Source organism: Macaca nemestrina, chromosome 1 (assembly GCF_043159975.1).
Source record: "Macaca nemestrina isolate mMacNem1 chromosome 1, mMacNem.hap1, whole genome shotgun sequence".
NCBI classification, from domain to species: Eukaryota; Metazoa; Chordata; class Mammalia; order Primates; family Cercopithecidae; genus Macaca; species Macaca nemestrina.
In genome coordinates, this window is record NC_092125.1 from 72,649,255 (window position 1) to 72,675,859 (window position 26,605).

The following is a 26,605-nucleotide window of genomic DNA, read 5'->3' on the forward strand; positions in this document are numbered from 1 at the left end:
TTAGGCTATAAACTCCTTCAGAAGTACCCCTATACCTCTCTTTTTCCTGTTGAACTCCCACCTCACACTGTGCCTGGAACAATAAACAATATTTAGGGGCTCAATAAACACTACTTAAGGAAATGAATTGGGATCACCAGGTGTAGCATAGAGAAAAACCAAGTTAAATCCATTTTTCATGGCACATAACTTCAAAAGTTATTTTTTCGGCTAGGCGTGGTAGCTCACACCTGTAATCCCAACACTTTGGGAGGCCAAGGCAGGTGGATCACGAGGTCAGGAGACTGAGACCATCGTGGCTAACACGGTGAAACCCCATTTCTATTAAAAATACAAAAAAATTAGCCGGGCGTGGTGGCAGGCACCTGTAGTCCCAGCTGCTCGGGAGGCTGAGGCAGGAGAATGGCGTGAACCCTGGAGGTGGAGCTTGCAGTGAGCCGAGATTGCATCACTGCACTCCAGCCTGGGCGAGAGAGTGCAACTCCGTCTCAAAAAAAAAAAAGTTATTTTTCAAACCACTTTATAAGGTATGATTGACATACAAAGAGTTGCACATATTTAATGCATAGAACTGAATTTGGGAGCTCTCATAAAGATTTTTCATTTCTGGAGGGTTATTAAAGAGGTGTTTCTATTGGGGGAAGAGGACTGGGACCCCCTATTCCACCATCCTGCCGATGGCGGTAGGGTCATTTTGAAAAAGTTTTACCATGATAAGTAAGCGCCTGGGATTGACAGACAGAGATCTGTGTTCAACCCAACTCTGTTCTTTACTAGCCAAACAATGATGTGCATTTTATAAACCTGTTTTCCTATGTGCAAAATAGCTTCATTGTCCTATAATACAATACAGCTCACAGAGTGGTAGACAAGAAAAACGTATGCAAATACTGTCCAACACACAGCAGGTCTTGAAAAATATTTGTAATATTAATTCAACTTTTTATTTTTTATTTATTTATTTATTTTTAGAGACAGGATCTCACTATGTTGCCCAGGCTGGTCTCATACTCCTGCTATCAAGTAACCCTCCCGCCTCAGCCTCCCAAAGTGCTGGGATTACAGGCAGGAGCCACTGTGCGGGCCAACTAAACAATTTTAGCATTTAAAAGTTAAGAAAAAATGTTGAAGACTTGGAACAAGTGATCAAAATAAAGACAGAGTGATTTAGTTGTGTAAAAAAGTGTTCCATAAAATATAGCACAATAATGTTAAAAATATCACAGAAAAAAATAGGGAAAACAACTAAAACTGAGTTATCCTTATGTCAATTATTTGCTTAGGATGTATTCAGGCTTCCCTCAGTTTTTACAGAAGATCTTAGAAAAATTAAGTGAAAAATCGCTCAAATCTGTCATTTTAAAAACCTATTAGTATTGATTATTGAAAATATATATTACCAGTCTAACTCTACAAAAGTTGACAAAGTATCTCAAAAGGAAATTCCAAACAAAAGGATAAAATCCAACTAACTGAGAGACTCAGAGTTTTAAATTCACACTGTGAAAATTATATTAGCGTATACTTGGAGAAACATGTCACTAAATGCAAATTTAAATATAATTTTGTTAAAAATAAGCAATAACAATAATAAAATGGCAAACACTACACAGTGTTTATTATGAAAGGCACCATTCTAAGTACTTTACAGGAACTCATTAAATCTTCAAAAATAATATCTAATGACATGTAAGACATAATCTGTCCTAAGCATATTTGAGTACTGAAGATGAAGTAGGGAAAGACGCTGACTTCTTTTTTAGATATGGCATCTTTGACATAGCTCCGTCATCAGGAGGACTGAATCTTAGAAGAGACTGCAGCCAGAATTTAACATCAGCTGCCTCACTTCCATTTTTTTTTTTTTTTTTTTTTTTTGAGGAGTCTCGCTCAGTCGCCCAGGCTGGAGTGCAGTGGCACGCTCTGGGCTCACTGCAAGCTCCACCTCCCGGGTTCACGCCATTCTCCTGCCTCAGCCTCCCAAGTAGCTAGGACTACAGGCGCCCGCCACCATACCCAGCTAATTTTTTGCATTTTTTAGTAGCGACAGGGTTTCACCGTGTTAGCCAGGATGGCCTCGATCTCCTGACCTCATGATCCGCCCGCCTCGGCCTCCCAAAATGCCGGGATTACAGGCGTGAGCCACCATTTTTATGTCTAATATGTAGATGTATATTTGTAAGACAAAATAAACTTTTAAAATACAGTTTACAAAATACAAAAATCAAAACTGGCATTCTATTTTCACTTCAAATCTCAGTTCAGAATTATTACATTTCGGTCAACTCTCCTCAGGTTCATTCTTCCCTTTCCTCTCAAAGCAAAGTGCAGCACCGTCATATGTGGTCTTGTGGTCCCACTAGTGTGACGTTGGTCAATGAACAATTAGTCTATGTAATTCGGTAAAATTCTATGATGTATTCAGCTGCAGGAAGAACACATACTAATGTCAGCAATGTTGTGAGTCATTTTATTTTATCTGCATATAAAGTGTTCATATGTGTTCAGCAGCAAACACACCCGATGTCACCTACTTCGATAAGGTTTGCCTTATGGCTTTTTGTTTATTTTAGATCAAAGGTGAGTCTCTGAGCTTCCACAGTAAGGACAAGCCTAGAGCAAATGATGGTTCTTGGGACTCTCACCATTTTGTACATAGAGCTTTCTTGTGATAGAGAAGTGTGAGAAATAGTCAGGAAACTTGGGTGCCTTCCTCAAACATAGCTCCTCGGTAGAACTAGAGAATGGTCATTAGAATGCTACCAATAATGTCACCACTTCCCAATTCCTCCCCAACTAGTAATGAGAATGTGGAAAACTCAGCTTAAGACTAAAGAAAAATCTTTCAGCTTACATTATAGAACACTGAACAACTGCCACTGCCTCTCCATTAGCCCTACCTCTGCGAAGACCTTTATACTACACCCGAGGAGTCAGAAATACAATAGGAAGGTGACCCACAGTCAATCACCACATAGCCAGAAAGGAAACCTTTAGCCATGGTTGCATCCAAGCACACGGCAAGCACCTGGCAATGGGCAGTTGCCTCAAACACACCATTCCCGAGAACAGACTCAGCATCAGGTACTTCCGATGCATTATTCTCTCTTGATCTTACAGCAAAGTCCTGGAAGCCTGTGCTCTTCCTGTCACACCAAAACTGCCTTCTGCCCTCAATCATTTTCCCATAGCTGTCGTATCCAACTTGACACAAGCAAATGGCAGGCACCCAGGAACCGGGCTCTTAGGACCAGAATGTCCACAGAGTGAGGTCCCAGCCCCATCTCTGAATGGCAAGAGTAGCATACCCGTTCGCCATGGAATCGTACTAGGACACTTCCACTAATGTACATTATTTCCAAGGCACCACCTGCTAGGCCCTGGGGAAATGACGTGAATGAGGCAAAGCACCAGCCTGAATGAGCTCAATCGAGGGGAGACCAATCCCAGGATAAGGGCTGGGTACAGAATGCTGGGGAATTTTCCTGCAGGAGGTAAGGTACCATACTGAATCTGCAGACAAGTAGGATTGGCTTGGACTAGGAAAAAGGAACTACCTTAGAGTAATGGGAAAGACTTGGTACTTACTGCATAAAGAGGGTGAAAGAAAATGAGTTTAGGTTGATCCAAACCCCCAGTGTATTTAACTTCACAGAGGTGACACTCTCACCAAAGCAGAGAATATAGGAGAAAAGACACGTTTGAGGAAAAAGCAGATGAATTCTAAGAATCCTTTGTTTAAGATATTTGTGGTCAGTCTCATGGAAAGATCCTGACAAGCAGTTGAAATTTGGGGGCCCCCAAAGAGAGAGGTCTGAGTTACAGATGAGTTCAATGTGGCGGTCATGTGAACAAATCCAGCTGTGAACACCCGCCAGGGGAAAAAAGTGTGACAGGAGGACACGGGATCCAATGCCAGATGACACCTGACACCTACGTTCAATGGGTGACCAGCAGGAGGACAACCTTCAACAAACAGTGAAAGGGAACACCCAGGGAAGCAGGAGAAACAGCTCGAGCAGGGGACTACTCGAGATGCTAACGCTTCAAGGAGAAGGATCTGGTCAATGTCCAATGCCAAAGGGAGGTCAGATAAGGACTGAAAAACATTTGCCATGGCCAACAGGAGATGGCTGGTCCCTTGGGGGGTAGGGATCAGTGCCCACAGAGTGGTGGAGCTGCCAGCTGCGATGCGAGGACCTGAGGATGGAATGGGAGATGCAGCAGCCTCAGAACTTTCTCAAGAGGCTTAGCTACAAAGAAAAGAGCTCAGCCTTTCATTATTTTTTTCTTAATAGTTTGCAGCTGGGTGCAGTGTCTCATGCCTGTAACCCCAAAACTTTGAGAGGCCAAAGCTGGAGGATTGCTTGAACTCAGGAATATGAGACATGCCTGGGCAACACAGCAAGACCTCACCTCTACCAAAACTTTTTAAAATTAGCTGATGTGGTGGCATGTGTCTGTAGTCCCAGCTACTGTGGAGGCTGAGGCAGGAGGATCACTTGAGTCGGGAGTTTGAGGCTATAGTAAGTTATGATCATGCCACTGGACTCCTGCCTGGACAACAGAGTTAGACTTTGTCTCAAATAAATCGAGTTTGTAATGAGCAAAAAATATTCCAACTCAGACCGAATAGTCAGTTCAGCACAGATTTACAATGAACTCTCTCAGGGGTAAACCTAAGCCCAGAGACAGAGACAGAGAGACACTGGCCATGTAACCATGCCTCCTCTGCTTAGGCAGCAGTGAGATTACTATAAACAACGGAAGCCAAGGACAATTCCTTAGATGACCAAGGAAAGGAAACTAAGACTCTGATAACAAGTTAGGAATCATCAATAGCATTAATCGAAAAACTTCTCTGAACTGGGAAGAGCCAATTTCCGCTAGCTTTTTTCCTAAATATAAAAACTGGCCAGGCACAGTGGCTCACACCCTGCAACCTCAATGCTATGGGAAGCCATAGTGGGAGGATCGCTTGAGGCCAGGAATTCGAGACCAGATTGGGCAACACAAGAGGCCCCGTCTCTCAAATATTTTTTTTTTTTTTTTTTTTTTTTTAATGAGCTGGGAGTTGGTGGCATGTGCCTATAACTGCAGCTCCTCCCGAGGCTGAGGCAGGAAGACCACCTGAGCTCCAGAGCTCAGGACGGCAGTAAGTTGTGATGGTGTCACTGCACTCCAACCTGGAAGACAGAGACCCTGTGTCTAAAGGAAGAAAATAAACAAATAAATAGAAAAACTATTTCTCATGTTTACAGAATGTTTTATAAGTAGTCAAAAATGCCAAAACCTTTAGTTCGATGTGACAAATGGTAAAAATGAAACTGCATCTTCATGGTCGCGGGGTTCTGCCAGGTGGCCAGTGCTCATTAACCAAGGATGCAGGTGGCTCTCTCTCCCTGGAGCCAGGCGTCAGATAACTGACAATGCACCCAGCCCGAAACAGCCCCTGTGAGGGGAGGGAGACCTCAAATTTTTCTTTGCTCCCTTTGTTTATTTTCTTTTAAAAATCTTTTTCCAGTCCAGATGACTAGTCCACATAAATGAGAACGTCTCGCTGGCATGCACAGCATAACACACTAACATCTGCTAACAAGAGCTCAGGTTTTTTTTTCATGTTTTGTACTGAGGAAAGGACCACTTTATATTGCTCTCTACACAGCTGTGTTCAAGTTAAATGAAAATTCGATAGCAATCATTCTACTAGTCTCTAAAAGATGACAAACTATTCATGGATACCGCCTGCTTTCTTTGCCAGGCATGAGTCATAAAACTTCTGTGATATGTAAATGTTATTTGCAAAAGAAAAAAAACTTCACAGTTCCACATACTTTAAAAAACAAACTATGAAAGGTATACTGTCTTAGTCAAAGGTAAGGAATGGTTAACCATTATTCATTCTGAGCAGCAGGTCTCATTAAAGATTAGGTGTATCTCTGGCATGCTGCAGGGGTTAACCATTAATCCACTGGCTAATAATCTCCACTACCATGCCCCACACCCATCCTTTTCAGTCCTCCACGTCTGCAAACCAGAAAGGCAGGAATGCCTCCTGTCTCTACGGCTACAGATATGATTAATCCTGCATCAATGCTCCATCAGTAAAGGACATCTCAGAAGTCAAGACACAGCATCTATACCCTTTTCAAATTAATTCTGAGTCAGTATAGCTCATCCTAGAATAACATTTTCAAGACATATATAGAACACCTTTTAACAATGAAACTACAAATTAGCTGTCACAGAGTTAAATTTATTCTTCTCTAGGATTTGGGGACAGTAGACATGACCACTATTTGCACCAAACTAATGTAATCAACTTTCTTTTGTTCCAGTCAATATCAATTACAGGCATATCTTGGAGACATTGTGGGTTTGGCTCCATACCACTGCGATAAAACGAATGTCACAATAAAGCAACTCACACAAACTTTTTGCTTTCCCAGTGCATATAAAAGTTACGTTTGTTTTACACTATTAGTGTATAAAGTGTGCAACAGCATCGTGTCTAAAAAGCCAACGTACCTTAATTTTAAAATGCTTTATTGTAGTCCCCACTCCTCAGGAGGCTGAGATGGAAGGATCCACTGAGCCCAGGAGTTCCAGGCTGCAGTGAGCTATGATTGTACCTGTAATTAGTCACAGCACACCAACCTGTGCAACATAATGAGACTCTATCTCTAAGAAAAAAAAAAAAATACTGTATTGCTAAAAAAGGCTAAGGATCATGTAAGCCTTCAGCAAGTCCTAATGTTTTTGCTGGTGGAGGGTCTTGCCTTGATGTTGATGGCTGCTGATCAGCATGGTGGCTGCTGGAAGTTGGGTGGCTATGCCCATTTCTTAAAATAAAGACAATGAAGTCTGTCACATCAGTTGACTCTTCCTTTCATGAAAGATTTCTCTGGAGAACCCAATGTTGTTTGACAGCATTTTACCCACAGTAGAATATCTTTCAAAATTGGAGTCCATCTTCTCACACTCTGCCACTGCTTTATCAACTAAGTATATGTTATATTCTAAATCCTTTCTTGTTACTTCAACAATGTTCACAGCATCATCACCAGGAGTAGATTCCATCTCAAGAAACCACTTTTCTTGCTCATCCATGAAAAGTAACTCCTCATCCTTTCAAGTTTTACCATGAGATTGCAGCAATTCCGTCCCATCTTCAGGCTCTACTTCTAATTCTAGTTCTCTCTTGCTATCTCCACCACATCTGCAGTTATTTCCTCTGCTAAAGTTTGAACCCCTCAAAGTCATTCATGAGAGCTGGAATCAACGTCTTCCAAACTCCAGTTATTATTATTTTAACCTCCTCTCATGAACTGGGAATGTTGTTAATGGCACTGAGAATGGTAAATCTGTTCCAGGTTTGCAATTTGCTCTGCCCAGATCCATCACAGGAATCACTGTCTGTGGCAGCTATAGCCTTAAAAAATTTATTTCTTAAATAATAAGACTTGAAAGTCGAAATTACTTCTTGATCCATGGGCTGCTGAATGGATTTTGTGTGAGCAGGCATGAAAGCAACATTCATCTTCTTATACATCTCCATCAGAACTCTTGGGTGACGAGATGCATTGTCAATGAGCAACAATATTTTGTAAGAAATTTTGTTTGAGCCGTAAGTCTCAACAGTGAGCTTAAAATATTCAGTAAACCATGCTGAAAACAGATCTGCTATCATCCAGGCTTTGTTGTTCCATTTATAGAGCATAGGTAGAGTAGATTTAGCATAATTCTTAAAGACTCTAGGATTTGGGGAATGATCAATGAGCAGTTACTTCAACTTAAAAGTCATCAGCTGCAATAGCCCCTAAGAAGAAAGTCAGCCTGTCCCTTGAAGTTTTCAAGCCAGGCACTGACTTCTCTCTAGCTAAGAAAGTCCTAGAAAAGGCTGCTTCATCCACATTAAAAATCTGTTATTTAGCGTAGCCACCTTCATCAGTGATCTTAGCTAGATCTTCTGGATAACTTGCTGCAGCTTCTACATTAGCACTTGCTGCTTAACCTTGCACTTTCATGTTATGGAAACAGCTGCTTTCCTTAAACTTCATGAATCAACCTCTGCTAGCTCCAACTTTTCTTCTGCAGCTTCCTCACCTCTCTCAGTCTTCACAGAATTGAAGAGAGTTAGGGCTTAGCTCGGGATTAGGCTTTAGCTTAAGGAAAGTTTGTGGTTGGTTCAATCTATCCAGACCACTCAATTTTTCTCCCTATCAGCAATAAGGCTATTTTGCTGTCTTATCATTCATGTGGTTCACTGGAGTAGCATTTTTTTTTTTCTTTCAAGAATTTTTCCTTTCATTCACAACTTGGCAAACTGGCACAAGAGGATTATAAATCATGATACTATAAAGACACATGCACACGTATGTTTATTGCTGTACCATTCACAATAGCAAAGACTTGGAACCAACCTAAATGTCCATCAATGATAGACTGGGTTAAGAAAATGTGGCACATACACACCATGGAATACCACGCAGCCATAAAAAAGGATGAGTTCATGTCCTTTGTAGGGACATGGATGAAGCTAGAAACCGTCATTCTGAGCAAACTATTGCAAGAACAGAAAACCAACACCACATGTTCTCACTCATAGGTGGGAACTGAACAATGAGAACACTTGGACACAGGTAGGGGAACATCACACACTGGGGCCTTTCAGGTAGCTTTCAGGCTATCTTGGCTTTCCGTATGTCTCCCTCACTAAATATAGTCATTTCTAGATGTTGCTGAGGTAACTGTAGGGTTCTTAATTGGCCTAATTTCAATATTGTGTCTCAGGGAATAGGGAGGTGGGAGGAGAGGGAGAGATAAGGGAGGGAGAGGCTGGCTCATAGAACAGTCAAAACACACACAACTTTCATCAGTTTAGTTTGCCATCTTATGTGGGCACAGTTCGTGACAACCCAAAACAACTACAACATTAACATCAAATACCCCGATCACAGATCGCTTTAACAGATATCATGATAATGAAAGTGTTTGAAATACTGTGAGAAATGCCAAAATGTGACACAGAGACATGAAGCAAGCACATGCTATTGGAAAAACAGACTTGCTCAATGCATGGTTGTCACAAACCTTCCATCTATAGAAAAAACAGCAATATCTGTGAAACGCAATAAAATGGTGTATGCCTGTACTGACATTGTAATGAAATATAAAGATCATTTATTTACTTTTCCCATAGGTCCACTTTAGTTTTTCAATCCTTTCTGAATACACTAAACTCTGCCATTAACAGATGGTTCAGCTTTCTGAATAAAAACTCACACTCAGTTCTTCTTCACCTGATTTGCCCTCCCAATCTCACCCCAAAAAGTTTAATCAGCTTCCATAGAGAAGTGCTCTCAGGATGTAAAGCAACCCCTCTACTTTGGACACATAGTTGGAGACCGTCTCCATATGTTTGGACTTGCTCTGGGCAGTTCTATGCCTTGGCTACCACACAGTAGGTCCTCTGTGAATGAATGATCCGTCCTCCAAGTGCTTAAAGCCAGAGGTCACAGTCCCCAGCTATAGTTACCTTTTTTTTTCTTTTTTTTTTTTTAAAGAGATGAGGTCTTGCTCTGTCACCCAGGCTGGAGTGCAGTAGCACAATCACAGCTCACTGTAGCTAGCCTTGAACTGCTAGGCTCAAGCAAGTTTCCCACCTCAGCTCCTGAGTATTTGCGACTACAGGCACACATGCCACCAGGCCAAACTAAGTTTTTTTTTTTCTTTTTTTTTTTTTTTTTTAAACCACATCTTGCTGTGTTGCCCAAGCTTATCTCAAACTCCTGGCCTCAACCAATCCTCCTGCTTTCCAAGTCACTAGGATTACAGGCATAAGCCACTGCTAGTTCCTGAGTCTTTAACAGCTTCTGAAGTTAGGCTGAATGGATAACCTTTTGCCTCTCTGTGCAAAAAAGCAATCACCTTGAGATTTTCCCATGCTACAAAAGGTACTAATAAAAACCATATTTTTATAACTCTTCAAAACTCACACTTAAATTGTGTGACTCAATTTCAAAACATAGACTACCACATTGTAAAATACAAAAGAATCACTAATAAGCACATGAAAAGATACTTAGCATCACTAATCATCAGCAGAAATCAAAGCCACAATGAGACAATAAGGTATCACCTCACAGGATGGCCCAAAGAAAGAGAAAAAGAAAAGAACAAGTGTTGGCGAGGATGTGGGAAAAATTGGAACTCTTGTGCACTGTTGCTGGGAATACAGAATGGTGCAGCTGCTACGGAAAACAGTTCAGCAGTACCTTTAAAAAATTAAAAACAGAATACCCTTGGGATCTATGGATTCTCTTCTGGGTATAGACCCAAAAGAATTTAAAACAGAGTCTTAAAGAGATATTTACACACCCATGTCACAGCAGCATTATTCATGTCAGGCAAAAGGTGGAAGCAACCCAGGTGTCCATCAACACATGAATGGATGAATAAACAACTTGTGGTCTATACATACAATGGGAGGAAATCCTGATACATGCTACAACATGGATGAACCCTGAGGATATTATGCTGAGTGGATTAAGTGTTCTGTCTTTTTTTAGATTCTATAATTCTCTGTTTGGCATCCATCACAGGGCCAATTGCTATAAACTACATTGTATTATTTCCCACCTTCTTGATGGTCTTGGATCTGTGGCCTTGCTGACTGGGGAGAGACTGCATCTCCCAGGGCTAGTCAATTCTTCTTAGAGGGCTAGTAAATTCTGAGGCCCCTGCCCCAGCACATCTTCCACAGGCAAACTCACCAACTCAGTGCCCACACCCCCAACCATCTCCTTTATCAAACTCTCACACACCAAGCCAGCGTTCCGCCTTGCCCTAAATCCACGCGGGGCCAGGTACCAGACTGCTGTACCCCAGGGCCTACCAGACTTACTCAAACTCACCAGTTCATAGTTGCTTACCCTGTCCTACCTCACCTTTCCTAAGGAAAACAAAATAAGGGTTTGGCCTAGGCTGTCCCCTCACTCCTTCTGCCTCCTAACCACTCCTGCTTCTTCTCCATGTGGCCCTATAGGGTCTGGCATGCTCCTTCTTCTTGGGAAATTTAACAAAATTAAAATCCCTTAGGTACAACTGACACAATAAGTCAGTCACAAAAAGCCAAATTCTGTATGATTCCATTTATATTAACTATTTAAAGTAGTCAAGTTCGTGGAAACAGAGAAGAATGGGGGTTACTAGGGGCTGAGGGCAGGAGAAAATGGAGAGGTGTTGTTTAATGGGTAGAGTTTCAGTTTTGCAAGATGAAAACTTCTAGAGATCTGCAGCACAACTAATGAACTGCACACTTAAAAAATTGTATGTGTTTTTCACTACAATGTTTTTAGATGCTAAATATATATATATATAATTTTTTGAGACAGCATCTCGCTCTGTTGCCCAGGCTGGAGTGCAGTAAAGCAATCTTGGCTCACTGCAACCTCTGTCTCCAGACTCAAGTAATCCTCCCACCTCAACCTCTCAAGTGTCTGGGACCACAGGCACACATCATCATGCCCGGTTAATGTTTGTGGGTTTTTTATAGAGACAAGTTTTCGCCCTGTTGGCCAGGCTGGTCTTGAACTCCCAGACTCATGCTATCTGCCCGCCTCAGCCTCCCAAAATACTGAGATTACAGGCATGAGCTACCGCACTCAGCCGAAAAATAAGTTTTTAAATCAATTTTAAAATCCCCACCAAGAATCCTGGTCCAAACACCAATTCAAACTAGAAGGATTTAACCTTTGAAGTACATATTGTCTATATACTTAGCTGAAAAATGAAAAATGATCTGGTCTGGGATAGGAAGCAGCAGAAAAACCTAAAAGGTAGTTGGGGGAAGCAGTAGAGAAGAAGTTGGAAACTGGCTGCCTGCAAGTGTAATGCAGTCCACAAATACTCATTCAATCATCTGTTCAACAAACATGTGCTTAGTACCTACTATGTGCCAAGCACTGTTCTAGATGCTGTGCAAGTGGCAGTAAACAAAACAGATTTAAAACCCTGCTTACAATCTGATGTTTGTTTGGCTCAGTGTTCTTTAAAAATTTGAACATGTTGTCACCATTTAAATATCAAAATATCTCACATAAAAATACTGATTTCCATTAGCTCTTCAAAAAAAAAAAAAAAAAAATCGGATAGCACTGGCCTGAATTTCAGCCTAGGCACAATTATCTAGGACTTAACTGATTACCCTCATTGACAGGGCAAGCATTCTCTTCTTGGCCACAGTCCCACCATTCCCTGTGTGCTACAGGTGTGCTTTACTCATTTACTCTTCCTGCCTAGACCCCTAGGCATTTGGATTTTTAACCTGCATTCCATCTTGTGCCTGGGCTTCCAAGTCAGATTTCACAAAGTTCGAATCACACATCTGCTACTACTAGCTATGTCAGTTGAGCTATATTTGTTCTGTCTCAGTTTCTCCATCGGTAAAATGGGGGCAATAATAATGGTATCTATTTCATAGCATTGTCGTAAAGATTAAATGAGACAATGTGTGCAAGGTGTTTAGCAGTGCTTGGCAAAAGTCGATCCTCATTAAATTCCTGATATTTTTATTGTTTTTGGTTGCTGTGTTATTACTCTTGTTCACCATTATCATCATTAAAACCACCACCAGCAGCAGCAGCAGCAGCAGCAGCACTGCAAGAAAAATACCTAAAATAGGGACAGAATTTCAGGACCCGCCCAATTGTGAAAGGTCCCCTTCTTGTACCATTCCTCCCGCTCTCCATATTTTTCTTTTATCTCTCTTTGTCTTTTTTGAAATCCAGGATAATTTTGAGAGTTGACTCAGTAACTCCAGGGGGTCTTTTACCATCTGGATGCTCCCAGGCTGCAAATTCCACAGCAGCGGGCAGAGTCAACATATAACCTCAGGGGGCAAAATTAACAGTCTGAGGTAGTCCTCAAACAGGAGGCAATAAACCTAGTGCTTGAAAGCCCTCAAACGCTCTACAAAGATATCATGAACTATGATTTTAAGACATGCCGCATGTATGGGTCCCACTGATGCATAAGAATTACTCTGGGCCGCTCACCCACCGTCCCATAGATGGAACATTTGAGGGAAGATTTTCCAAATTTGCCATATAGGCTCAGAGTAGTCCTCTATGGATAGGAAAGTAGGAACCAGTGGTTTTACGACTGGAAAGGCACCAGGGAATTTGTAGAGGTGCAGATTCCCAGCAGATTCCCAGACTCTCTCTACTCAAGTCTGATTCCCTGAGCCTGGGGTCCCCCTCGATGGTGCCGGTGCCTGAGTTTTAATGTGCTCCCAGGCAGGTGGGTGGGGCTGACTCGGGCAGTCTCCACACTACTGAAAATAATACTGAGGATGTGTGCCAACTCCTCCATCATCCGAACAAGCCTTCACTCCATGACCCCAGCTCAAACCACTTTGGGCAACACCACACATTTAAGGCTGCAAAAGAGACTTGCTGTGTGCCCTCCAGTCCTTCCTCTTTAGAAGGCAAATAAGAACTGTTGAGAGAATTGTTCAGAGTAGAGAATCCGAGAGCCCCTAAACCCAGCGTGTGGACCATAGCAGGCACTGGAGGCATCAGTACAAGTCACATACTAAGCAGAAGCCCTCTTAACTTTGTTTGGTCGCCTGGCAGCTCCCCTCCTGTAGCAAACAACAAACAAGCATCCATCTCTCTCCATCATCCACTGCCAGTGACTGAGCAGGACTAACAGCAAGAACAGAAATTCTTCCTCCTATTACATCTTCTAAATAAATCAAATGGCAACAGAGCCCAGGAAATGGCACCTTTTCCATGCCTTTTGACCAGTCAACTATCAATAAATCAGCAGAAAAATCCCTCCGTAAGCAGAAAAAAGCCTTATTTCAGTGATTAAAGGACAATGAAAAATTTACACATTAGTAAATGGAGTGTTTAAAAACTGAGTTCAGCATTTGAGAGAAAAAATACTGTAAGATGTAAAAGTATTCACTAGTCACTTTTTTTTTTTTTTTAATGATAATACATCTATCTTCCTGCCAGCACCATACTCTTTTGTTTATTGGAGATTTGTAGTGAGTTTTAAAATTAGAAAATGTAAGTCTTCCTATTTTTTTCAAGATTGTTTGACTATTAAGGGTCTATTGTAATTCTATATATATTTTAGGATCAACTTCCCTATTTAAGAAAAAAAAATAAGCCAGTAGGGTTTTAGTAAAGATTGCACTGAATCTGTATATTGCTTTGTGTAGTGCTAACATGTTAACAACAGCTTCCAATTCAGAACTAGGGAATATCTTTTCATTTATTTAAATCTGATATTTCTGTCATTGATGTTTTGTGGTTTTCCAGTGTGCCTCCTTGGAGAAATTTGTTTCTAAATATTTCAATATTTTTAGTGCTGTTGCAACAGGAATTGTTTCCTGAATTTCTTCTTAGGATTCCTTATTGCTAGTATGAAAACAAATGATTCTCAAATGTGAAAAAAAGAAAAAAAAACTGAGTTCAGAATACTTACTGAATTTTTAATCCCATAAAAGGGATTTTCCTTTTTACTTCCTTCTCTTGAGAAATATCTTGCTATATCACTGACCCTGGAAAAGCTACCTTTGGCAAAGCACAACTTTCCTGGAAAAACTGCATTGGGGTGATATCCTCAGTTAGGCCTCCTATATCTGATAAAGAGCTTTGTACTCAACTTTTCAAAGCTCTTAATACCTAGGTATAATTTCCTGCACTCCTCTTTCGAAAACATAAAAGCAGGAAGTACACCTCCACCCCACCCCAGAGGAGCTACATTAACCCTGCCACTACCAGGTTCTCAAGAAAATTTCTCTGTATTAGCACCTGCATAGCTGATGAGCCCAATATCAAAATAAGAACAAATTTTGGCTTCTACAATGTCTTCACCCTTCCTTTTTTCACAGTTGAAGCCACATAATTGAAGGGATAGGAATAATTTCTCTACGATGTCTTGTGTGTTTTGGTTTTGTTTTCAATGCCAACAGTGCAAGAGGCCAAGGTACCACATATGAATGGAAAATAATTCACAGCCCTTCAGAGTATCCTCTGCAAGGATGGCAGTTACCAGTGAGACGTTGCTGTCCCCACTGAAATATATTTAAACGAGTCATCGCTGTGCAATGCATGCTGGGCTGATATGACATCTGCCAGAAAGCTAGCATTCCTATAAAAGCGGACGGTTTATTAAGATATGTTGACTTTCCTGCTGGACATCATTCTTGCCAGATTAGCACCAGAGCAAAACAAACACAAAATGTGGTTGGTAAAGTTTCTCTGAAGTTACCTACTACTAAAAGTTTACCGCGGTAATACATCGTACTACCAGGACTGTCAATATTTATTTTCCTTGGGAATAGATTAAAAGGAAATAGAAAGGCAGTGTTTGTTTGAAAACACTGGATTAATTTTGATATTTAAAAAAACTTGGGAGAGGCAGGCAGGTGCTAAGTATACCATCTAGGGAAATTCTAATTTTTACAAACAGAAAAGGCACACACATTCCTTTGTTACTATCATATCCCCACTTAATAGCAATTCCTGTTCCCCACCTCACCCCACTCCACCCTTGCTACGCACCAGGCATATTCCTCCTGGCTTCTGGAATATGCCTTGAACTTTAAGGCATCTGTTCTCCTCTCTCACAGTTCATGTTCCCTCTTTCTTCCTGGAGAAATCCTTTCTCATCTTCCCACCAAATATGTCCTATCCATCCTTCCAGGCCCAGCTATCTCCTCCTTTCCTAAGTCTGTCACCTGCCATCCAGGCAAATGTAACTGGTCCTGCCTCTAAGCCTTTACAATGTCGTGTCCACATCTTTCACAGGGCAACCACCAGCACTGCACAGCTACCTCCTTCTGCCTCAAGGACACAGTCACCTCCATTTCTGTCAAGGCATGGTCAGTGTACTATAAAATCTTCCCCATAAACAAACTTGATGTATGTATGACAAAATGCATGATATTTCTTCCTTTCTAAAATAATTACTGCATCAAAACTTAAGGATCCTAAATGGAGAAGGGAAAAGCCTTCAAGTATGTCTCCTTGGCACACTAACCACGAAAGTTAAGATTAACTCAAGACAAAGTGCACATTGAATCCAAAGAAGCTTGAGATGGTACTTCTAGGTCAACTCACCTAGAAGTAAGAAATATCCAAAAATCTAATCATAGCACTAGTCAGAGGCCATAAGTGAAAATATGCAAGATGGTGGAGCATGGTGGCTCACGCCTGTAATCCCAGCACTTTGGGAGGCCGAGGCCAGCGGATCACCTGAGGTCGGGAGTTCGAGACCAGCCTGACCAACATGGAGAAACCCCGTCTCTACTAAAAATACAAAAATTAGCCGGGCGTGATGGTGCATGCCTGTAATCCCAGCTACTCCGGAGGCTGAGGCAGGAGAATGGCTTGAACCTGGGAGGCAGAGGTTGCTGTGAGCCGAGATTGCGCCACTGCACTCCAGCCTGGGCAACAAGAGCGAAACTCCATCAAAAAAAAAAAGAAAAGAAAAGAAAGAAAGAAAATATGCAAGAACACATCAGCAAAGTGAAACTTACCTTTCTTCTGAGATGACATGGAAAGAAAAATAGAATTGGAGGCAGGGGGTATAGGGAGGGAAAGTGAAGGGACTAGACTATAGAAAGCTTTATATCCGTGATTCGAGGCAGGCAGATTGCTTGAGCTCAGGAGTTTGAGACCAGCCTGGCCAAGAGAGCGAAACCGTGTCCTACAAAAAATACAAAAATTCTCTAGGAGTGGTGGCACGTGCCTATAATCCCAGCTATTCTAAAGGCTAAGGTGGGAGGATCACTTGAGTCTAGGAGGCGGGGGTTGCAGTCAGCCAAGATCGTGCCACTGCACTCCAGCCTGGGTGACAGAGAGAGACTCAATCTCTAAAAATAACATAACATAACATAACATAACATAACATAACATAACATAACATAACATAAAATATAGAAAGCTTATAATATAAAGACCTCTAAAGAAGGTATTTAAAATATAAAAAACTTATAAAATCCTCCCCAGAAGAAACAATGCTTTGGTATCTTTTCATAACCCTTCAGCTACCGTATTTACTTCACCTAGCACATGGTAAACAATAAACATTTATCAAAAGATTGAACTGGGCACTGTATCTGAAAATCTATCATGGATGGGATGGATTTCTCTTCCCGAGAATGAAATTACTGTTGTGGAGAGGATGGAAAAACACATCATGTAAAAATGTCAGAGATATTTCTACCCAACCAAAATATGACACCAATATATCCAAACCACTACTCTATATTCACCACTACTAATAAAAGAAACTCCCTAACCAGATTCAGAAACTTAGAATCTGATAAATGATATCCCCAGAACGACAATACTTTATTTCACATCTTCATTTCATTAAGGGCATTAAGCATATTAAATATGTCATATTACATAAAGTATTCCAAATATAGGCTTTTGTCTTGAATAGTATCATCCTCTATTATCCACTGTGGTAGATGATCTATTTCACAGATAATGAAAAACAGTAGATAATGACCAAGGAATTTATTCATACAGAGGATGAGTCTTCAAAAATGAACTTCTCTTGAGCCCAAGGACTGAAACCACCTAAAATCCCACTGGGCAGATGGGTTGGCTGGGTGCAAGTGGGACAGAACAAGGAAGGGGTACCGTTACCCTATTATTTGTACTACCTCTAAATACAAGAGCTATTCACTTTATTTTAGATAAAGTTATATTCAGCTAAACTGAAACAAAAAAAGAGGTAAAATTAAGTAACTACCAAAAAAAAAAGTCTTTACATTCAGGCAGTAAGATAAATAAATGTCAGCTTGAGGAAAATGTCCTAAGAATATCTGCCTTGTGTTCTGTTTTATATTTTAGGTATGTTGGCTTTAAACTAATTTCCTAGATAATTTGATCATTGCCTTAATTAAAAAGAACAACACAAAACAGGCCCGGCATAGTAGCTCACGCCTGTAATCCCAGCACTTTGGGAGTCCAAGGCAAGCAGACCACCTGAGGTCAGGAGTTCAAGACCAGCCTGGCCAACACGGTGAAACCCCACCTCTACTAAAAATACAAAAATCAGTCAGGTGTGGTGGTAGGCACCTGTAATCCCAGCTACTTGGGAGGCTGAGGCAGGAGAATCACTTGAACCTGGGAGGTGGAGGTTGCAGTGAGCTGAGATCACACCACTGCACTCCAGCCTGGGCAACAAAGCAAGACTCTGTCTCAAAACAAAACAAAACTCAAGAATCAAGAGGGAAGCACCTTTATATAGCATTGCATTCCTGTATCAAAGCCCTCACCACTCCAAAAATGATCTGATTGAGTCTGTTCCTCACCTCCATCTCCAACTGGAAGCACCTTATATATTTTCACAGTTCCTGCCCCATACTTGAAACACAGTGAGTTCTCAATAATGCTTGCTGGTCCATAATACACTGAAGTAATTTCCTAATATACATTGATATACTCCAGGGACAGTTTCAGATACTAAAGTACTCTTATTTGTATAGCAGGCTAACACTAAATTATTCTTATTTACTTGTTAAACCAATCTTGCCTAGCCTTCTGCTAGGTGATAGAGATAACTGCTTGTATATACTGTTTTTTGAGCAGCATATTACATGAAAGTTCTTTCAAATTAATCTGGATTATTAATATTCACAAAGAGTTGTAACCCTCCCACCCCATGAAATCTTTTATTCAAAATATAAGCAAGCAGGCTGGGTGCAGTGGCTCACACTTTTCATCCTAGCACTTTGGGAGGCCAAGGGGGGGCGGATGGCTTTAGCCCAGAAGTTCGAGACCACCTGGGCAACAAAGAAAGTTCTGTCTCTACAAAAAATAAAAAATTAGCTAGGCATAGTGGCTAGCGCCTATAGTACCAGCTACTTGGGAGGGTGAGGTGGGAGAATCCCTTGAGCCCATGGGGTTCAAGGCTGCGGTAAGCTATGATCGTGCCACTGCACTCCAGCCTGAGTGACAGAACAAGACCCTGTCTCCAAAAAATATATATATATATATATGCAAAAGCAGAGCAGTCGGGTATGAATGAAAGTCTGTCTGCCCATCATTTAGTAGAGATGCAATGAGAAAATGAACAACAGCTAAGCCGGCAGTGACTACTGACCCCAGAGCTTACTATGCGGCAGGCTTCCTTGGGGAGAAAACGTTATAAACTTCCTATCCAAAGAAACTGTCCTCTTTTCTTTCTTTGATTCTCTACAAACTATATCTAAACCAATAAATATATAGTAACAATAAAAATGAGAAAACTGAGAAGGTTTTAGAATGCTTTGGTTTTAAATTAGACTGTGGTAAGCAATGAAATCAAGTCATCAACTCCAGCATCACAGATACACCACTAAGAATGGTGGCACCGAAGTTTTGATTCAAGAAAGTTACACAAAAAGAATGAAGAATTATCAGCAAAACAGAACTTAAATACTTCAGGATGCCTGCAATCTAAAAGAAAATGTCAAGTAGTTCAGCAGCAGGTGGGAACAGAAAGGGCCTCATTACATTCCTCATCAAACTCACCCATGACCACTGCACTGATGGCCATCTCTCCACGGTGGGAAGAGAGGAGCAGGCTAAATGCAATCTACAGGCCCCCCTCCAGTCCCCGATTTTACTGTTCTGCATGCCCCATATACTTTCCTCCATCACTCTAACTTGTTGAGTTTATTGGGATCAGTCTTGTGATTAAGTGCCTTGTAAATAAATACAAAACATTTCACCAGTTCACTCAAATGTTTTACTGCCTGACCTCCTGCTTGGAGGTTACACATGGAGCTGATGAAAAGAATGTCATAAGCATTCTTTTCTACCCTCCTGGACTAAATTGTTATTTACCCCAGACCAGTGTCTCTTTAAAGAAGCTAAAATTGCCTTCCTTCTTTCTGTAACACTGGGGTAAATAAAACAGATTCACAATGCCTAACAGCTCCACATGTCATTTCACAGAAGGCATTTTAGGGAAAAAGAGTCATCTGTTTTCCTAAGTAGAAAATGAAATTTATCTTTGGAGAGATAACAGTTTTTTTAAAGGAAGCTCAATGCAATTAAAAAAATAAAAACATGTTTTCTTGAAAACACATGAATCAGGGAAAGATTCCGTGGCCCACATGACCCGTTAATTGCTTTATAAAAATATTTCTCATATAAATACATACATGAGTATGTTGTTTTCATAGAGTACTTGACAGCCCCTTAGTTAGTGGCAAAAAAGACTTCTCAGCTACCTGCTCTAGCCAAGGTACAGAAAAGAGCCTTCTGACATAATCATCCAATTAAAACAGCAGATCCCTTCCTTGGGAGAAAAAGATGTATAAATACTAAATATGACAGTATAAACAAACAGAAACAAGAAAGAACGGCCGGGCAAGGTGGCTCACGCCTGTAATCCCAGCACTTTGGGAGACCAAAGCGGGTGGATCACCTGAAGTCAGGAGTTCAAGATCAGCCTGGCTAACATGGTGAAACCCTATTTCTACTAAAAAATACAAAAAATTAGCTGGGCATGGTGGCGCACGCCTGTAATCCCAGCTACTCGGGAGGCTGAGGCAGGAGAACCGCTTGAACCCGAGAGGCAGAGGTTGCAGTGAGCCGAGATAGCACCATTGCACTCCAGCCTGGGCAACAAGAGCGAAGCTCCATCTCAAAACACACACACACACGCATACACATGAAAGAACTAGAAGAGTTCAATAAGAAAAATGACTAAAGGTAGGAAAATATGCAGTTAGGAAAAGTGTGGGCAGAACTGATGCAGCACGTCCCCCAGTTGTTTGTCAAAAGGTACCTAAAACCATGTTTCATGAGATTTTTGGTTTTTTTACTTAATATGCAACAAAATATAAATCGGAAGCTTTTTTTTTTTTTAATTTTTGAGACAGAATCTCACTCTGTTGCCCAGGCTGGAGTGCAGTGACACAATCTTGGCTCACTGCAACCTCCACTTCCCAGGTTCAAGCAGTTCTCCTACCTCAGCCTCCCAAGTAGCTGGAATTGGAGGCGCGCACCATCACACCCAGTTAATTTTTGTATTTTTAGTAGAGACGGAGTTTCGCCATGTTGGCCAGGCTGGTCTCGAACTCCTGGCCTCAAGTGATCTGCCACCTCAGCCTCCCAAAGTGCTGAGATTACAGGTGTGAGCCACTATGCCTGGCCTGAAGCTTCTTATGTCATCTTTTCCCCACAACTATAAGAGATTTCATACCAGTAATGTAGCATCTTAAGGATCAAAAGTAGCCTCAATGGAATATGGAAACCTACGGCAAGTTTGGAAGTTGGTACGATCACTACCAAAGTAAGCTTCAATTAAATTCACATCTCATTTTCAAAAACAGTAACTTGCAAAATGGCCAATCAGCAAATAGCTAATTCAACTCAAATAACTATCTGTGTTCAGAAAAAGAACAAGCAGGATACAAACATCCAAACCCGCAGAACGTAACCACTAAATATATATGCAATACATGTTTTCTGTCAGGTTCTGAAACAAATTCGCTGTCCTAATTATATTCAGTTTAAACCAGCATAAAAAACAGCTAACATTCATTGAGCCTACTCCAAATGGTGGTAAGTGGAGGAGGTCGCTGAGAAGTGCAGTTAACCAACTCAAGGTCATTTTAAATAAAGGAGAAGAAAAGTGAAAATGAAGACCACCAGACAGAAAAAATAAGGAGGGCAAGCAATGAAAACTTTACTTATAAACAAAAGACAACCAATCATGAAAATAAATGCCATGGTGTTTTAAATGACTTAATGTGGGCAACTCCATGTTTAAGACGTCATAAAATTGCAGGTGATATCAATTACATTTAAAATGCTGGCAAGATAAGATTGAGGAGAAAGAAGGCAGTCACTCAGCCTATTCAGAAGCAGGGAAACACAAATCGAGATCTTTTGAAATTGCAGTGGTGATCAGAAGCTGACTACAGACCAAAATAATGAAAATCATTCTCACTCCTAAGACTCCATCACACTTAGTGAGGCACCTAAGGTTATGGGAGATTAATGCACCATTCATCCTTGGGCAATCCTTACATTGTCACAATATAGGATCTACAAGGACAAGCCAGATCCATCTTTATAGAGGCAGTGCCCTTGAACCTGGCATCCAGAGGTCAACACAGTCTCTCACAGAAACACATTCGCTTCCCCACACATCCCCATATTATCCCATTTTTCTTATATACCTCTTATTGGAAGTCCTTCCTAACCAAGAATGAACCCAGAGCAATTAGTCATGCACTGCATGACAACATCTCAACTAATGAAGGACCACATACACGACAGTGGCCCCAGAAGATTATAATACCATATTTTTACTGTGCCCTTTCTATGTTTCGATACACAGATACTTAGCACTGTGTTACAACTGTCTACAGTATTCAGCACAGTAACATGCTATACAGGTCTGGAGCCTAGGAGCAATAGGCTACACCATACAGCCTAGGTGGCTCTACCATCTAGGTTTGTATAAATATATTCTATAATGTTTGCTCAATGACTAAATCGCCTAATTAGTCAATCCTCAGAACATATCCCCTTGTTAAGCAACCACAGATTTGACAACTAGGGGCCCTGAGAGCAGTTTCAGTGACCCCATTTCTGGGGATATCCATTCAGGCTGCTGGCCCCAAGAATACTGGCCACTGCCACAAAGCCTGGAGTCCCTCCCACCTCCTGGTGCAGCTGACCAGGATCCTTGAGTTCCCGTTACTGAACACTGGGGCTGGGAATCTATTTTTGCACTGAAATAGTATTTGAGAGTAATCAGAGTCTTTTTTTTTTTTTTTTTTTTTTTTTTTTTGAGATGGAATCTTGCTCTGTCACCCAGGAAGGAGTGCAGTGGTGCAATCTCGGCTCACTGCAACCTCTGCCTCCCAGGTTCAAGTGATTCTCCTGCCTCAGCCTCCCAAGTAGCTGGGATTACAAGCGTGCACCACCATGCCTGGCTAATTTTTGTATTTTTAGGAGAGACGGGGTTTCACCATGTTAGTCAGGTTGGTCTCAAACTCCTGACCTCGGGTGATCTACCCGCCTCGGCCTCCCAAAGTGCTGGGATTACAGGTGAGCCACCATGCCTGGCTGGCTAGATTCTACAGTATGCTACATAAGAGGCAAGAAGGCTTTTGCCAGACAGCTGAGAACTAAAGCACCAATTTTCACATCATTCTATAGGAAAATCAATTCCTCATTGCAAGCTGATTTACAAGTTTTTGAAACTACTTCTCTATGAAGGGGGCCTAAAAGAGGAAACAGTATGCATATATCAAGGCAGTAAAAGTGAAGGGGACTGGGTGTGGTGGCTCATGCCTATAATCCCAGCTACTTGGGAGGCTGAGGCAGTAGGATTGCTTGAGTCCAGGAGTTCAAGACCAGCCTGGGCAACAAAGCAAGACTCTGTCTCTAACAAAAAGGTAAAAATTAGCTAGGCAGGATGCTGCACACCTGTATTCCCAGCTCCTTGGAAGGCTGAGGCAAGAGGATCCCTTGAGACCACGAGGTCAAGGTTGCAGTGAGCTATGATCATGCCAATACATTCCAGCCTGGGCAACAAAGAGGGACCCTATCTCTTAAAAAAAGGGGAGGAGGTGGTGGGTGGAGAAGGATTCAAAATATAATAGGATCAATGGAAAGACAACATATCTCCTGTGAAATGTATTTTTTCAGACTATGCTCCTCTCCAGCAACCTCTGATATATCAGCTATGGCTTCCTATTTCAAAATCCTTCACCCATCTCCCAATCTTCTCTTTTCTCTTTTGTCTATCACATCCTGTTCTCTAGAGATTTCCAGCCCAGAATTTGAAACACCCCAAGTGTCTCAAATTATTTCAAAATAAGTTATGAAACTTTCAGAACAAATTAACGTAGTAAGTGTACACTATAAAGGAATCTGCCACGGCGGGTATCAGGAAACCCAAAACCCTGGAGATCATGTTGCAATTCCCTAAAGGAAGCAAACCGCAGCTCAGGAGAGGCCAAGGAGGTATATATGTAACATATAGCAGTCCCACAAACACTTTAAAGAACTTCGCGGAATTAGCACTAAATCTCTGCGAAGATTCAGAAGTCGGTGCCAGCACTGTGACAGAAGGCAACGTTTTGCAGAGGGCAGTGGAGGTACAACAGAATATGTATCTTTTTCCACAGTGGAGCAAAACTTCTGCTAAATTTTACTAATCCTCTTATGCCAATCACTTCCAACCTCTGACAGGACACTTTTTCTAAAATGATCTCAACAACCCTGGTGAACCTCAGAAAATATATCCAAACAAAATTAATTGTAATGTAAACAAATGTAAAACCAAGTATACTGCATATGTTACAGTCCCATTTCTCATGGAAAGGGTCAGCTGCGAATGCTAAGATCATTCAAATAACATGAATTATCACTGCAAAACAGAAGTTTAAATTTACTATTTAAATTTGCTACTTGAATCTTTCCTGGACAAAAACAAACGTGGCAACTAGTTTCTTCTGAAGAGTAAACAGCACAGAAGTTTCCTCTTTCACTCTGACCACAAATTGAACCACAGAGTTAAAACAAAAAGTCTTCTAGAAATCATAAATCTGTACAGAGCAGCTGGGAACCTTAGGAATCATATTCAATTAAGTCGACGAAGACAAAGAAACTGAGTCATGGGTGGCTAAGTAACTTGCCTAAAACCAAAATAGCTAATTAGTGACTTGGGATTCAGGTTTCTGAAATTCCACAGGCGTGCACTTTCCACTAGACCACATGGGTAAAGATGGGGGATGGTAGGAGGAGGTGCAAAAATTCAAAATGGACTTGGCCCGTTACACATATGCCCTGAGTAGTTTCATCTTACATGGCCTAAGGGACTCTCAAGGAACAAGCTAGAGTCACTTTTTTTTTTTTTTTTTTTTAAGATGGAGTCTTGCGCTGTTACCCAGGCTGGAGTGCAGTGGCACGATCTCGGCTCACTGCAGCCTCTGCCTCCTGGGTTCCAGCGATTCTCCTGCCTCAGCCTCCTGGGTAGCTGGGATTACAGGCACACGCCACCATGCCCAGTTAATTTTTGTATTTTTAGTAAAGACAGGGTTTCACCATGTTGGCCAGGCTGATCTTGAACTCCCTGACTTCAGGTGATCCGCCCGCTTCCACCTCCTAAAGTGCTGGGATTACAGGCGTGAGCCACCGCGCCCAGCCAAGCTAAAGTCACTTCTAGTGGTGCCTGGGTAGTGTTTTTAGACAATAAAGTGACTAAAATTAATTTGGAGTCAGAGTATACACATACCAACAGTAATTCAAATACCATTCCAAAAGTCACTATTTGATTTTCTAAAGGTCAGATAAGAATTTAAGGAAAAATGTCATTTGAATGTATTCAATTACCAATAAAATACACACTCCAAGGAGACTGACTACCCTTAGAATCTGTTAAGTAAGGACTCAAGGTCCCCAGATAGTTAAAAGAAAAAAAAAAAATAGAAAAAGAGAGAGAGCTCTGGTAGGGGAAAAAAAAAAAACAGTTCTTAGAGCACCAAAACCACAGCAATGAAAGGAACCCAAGATTATATCCAAGTACTGACTGGCCCAAACACAGCAGAGAAGAGGCATTCTGATTATCAAAGTGTTTGAAAAATCGAGGTTTAATTTAGGTTTCAGATGTGTGGAAGAAGTGATGAGACAGAAAAGAAGAAAAAATAGAAAACCAGAGGAGAGCTAAGAAAGTCATGAAGTGGTAAAGAGAGCAGGTGGGCCGGGCATGGTGGCTCATGCCTGTAATCCCAGCACTGTGGGAGGCCAAGGTGAGTGGATCACCTGAGGTTGGTAGTTTGAGACCAGCCTGACCAACATTGAGAAACCATGTCTCTACTAAAAACATAAAACTAGCTGGGCTTCGTGGCGCACACCTGTAATCCCAGCTACTGGGGAGGCTGAGGCAGGAGAATCACGTGAACCTGGGAGGCAGAGGTTGCAATGAGCCAAGATCACACCATTTGCATTCCAGCTGGGCAACAAGAGCAAAACTCCGTCTCTCCAAAAAAAAAAAGGAAGAACAGGTGATATATGTAAGGAGGGAAAGGCGAGAAGGTGCGGATCTCAGAGCCTTGGCAGGAAAGCCCCCGCCTTCAGCAGAGGTAAGCTCCGGTCAAGACAAGACATATGCATTAGACCAGATGGTAAAGGACGTTTGGAGGTTTCTGTCTGGGTGCAGGCAGAGGTTTCTATAGAATATACTGGGGCTATACTTTTGCTCTCCCTGTTTCAGAACTTGATCTTATGCATTCGATCAGGAGTGACCAATGCCAACTTAGAAATTTATACTGAGAAGCCCTAATTCTCAAGGGGACTCAGCTCATTCTTAACGCAAAAGGCCTAGTATCTGGGGAAATCACTTCAGAATTCAAACATTCTGAATAAAGAGATTTAATCACCCTAGCCGTTGTAACGAAAGGAGGACAGGCTTGAAGCATGCATCAGTACTTCCACTGCCAGTTCAGTCTTCTCTAAAACTTAATTATATATTTTTTAACAATTTCTTTTTTAGCATTCCTTTCTATTAACCAAAAACTTCTTTGACATAACAGTGCTTCCTCTTACTTCCAAGATTC

The 26,605-nt window shown here is 41.4% G+C and overlaps 1 protein-coding gene across 1 annotated transcript in view; it reads right to left on the reverse strand.

Moving 5' to 3' along the window:
• LOC105493528 (protein tyrosine phosphatase non-receptor type 14) overlaps positions 1–26,605 on the reverse strand; it is a 204,198-nt gene that overhangs the window by 152,370 nt on the left and 25,223 nt on the right. The gene's annotated exons all lie outside the window — the stretch shown is intronic.